Genomic DNA, 980 nt, shown 5'->3' on the forward strand with positions numbered 1-980 from the left:
AACTCGGGGGCAGCGGTGCAGTCGCGGGGCACTGAAGCGGCTGGGGAGGGGGCGCCAGCGTGGCCAGGGGCCCTGAAGCACGGGGGGCCCCGGGGTGGCTGGGGGCCGGGGGAGGCATCAAAGCGGCTGGAGGGGGGGCGGCAAACTGTGGTCTGGCCCTGGGCACCGCTGCCTCCGGGAGCCGGTGCCCGGGGGTGCCCCAGCTCTCCCAGCGCCGTAGCCAGGGCCTCTCCTGGAGGGCCAGAGCCACCTTAAGGCGCGCTTCGCCAGGCTCCCCTGCTTTCGCTGCCTTGCCAGGAGGTAGTTTTTATTCCAGCCAGGGACCGCTGCTGAAATCCGGCCAGATTTTCGCCTGACCTTCTGTTCCTGCTGGGTTTTTTTGCCCCCCCCCACCAACCCCATGCTTTAAGGCCGATTAGATTTCCCCCCAGCCCCGTGTCCGATGGGCCGCTCACGACCCACCGGGGAGGGAGTCCTGCTCCCCTCTCGCCTGGTGGAGATCTCCGCTCCGGCACCCCCAAAATCCTTGCATTTAAGATAAAAAGGAAAGAGAAAAAAGCCTGGTCAGAGGAAGCCTCGTGCCCGCCCGGCTCGTCCTTGGCTTTGGCTGCCCTCCTGCTCCTACGGCGGCTGTTGGAGAAGTTCAAGTGCAAGGGTCCTGGGGGGGGCTAGCGGGGGCTGCTCCCTCCCCCTGGCTGGTAGCCATTTGGGGCCAGCGGCTCAGGATGTACCCGCAAGGACGGCACCCTGTAAGTACCAGCCCCGCCGCCGGCTGCGGGGGGGCATGGGCAGGGGTGGGGGGCACTGGGCGCCGAGCCGGGCGCGGGGCATGGTGCTCATGCCCCCCGTGTCCCCTGCCCAGACCCCGCTCCAGTCCGGGCAGCCCTTCAAGTTCTCCATCCTGGAGATCTGCGACCGCATCAAGGAGGAATTCCAGTTTCTGCAGGCGCAGTACCACAGGTGAGGGGCGCGGGGGGCAC

At 67.8% G+C, this 980-nt stretch overlaps 1 long non-coding RNA gene across 1 annotated transcript in view; it reads left to right on the forward strand.

The window, feature by feature from the left end:
- Positions 1-207: 207 nt before the first annotated feature.
- The window catches only part of LOC109320470, a 3,162-nt gene continuing 2,389 nt past the window's right edge, over positions 208-980 (forward strand). Inside the window, exons 1-2 of the long non-coding RNA XR_002103798.1 lie at positions 208-749; positions 863-960. This is a non-coding gene — a long non-coding RNA (uncharacterized LOC109320470). The remainder of the gene's footprint in view (positions 750-862; positions 961-980) is intronic.

The sequence above is a fragment of the Crocodylus porosus genome, unplaced genomic scaffold (genome assembly GCF_001723895.1).
Source record: "Crocodylus porosus isolate Cpor-Errol unplaced genomic scaffold, CroPor_comp1, whole genome shotgun sequence".
In the NCBI taxonomy this organism is placed as follows: domain Eukaryota; kingdom Metazoa; phylum Chordata; order Crocodylia; family Crocodylidae; genus Crocodylus; species Crocodylus porosus.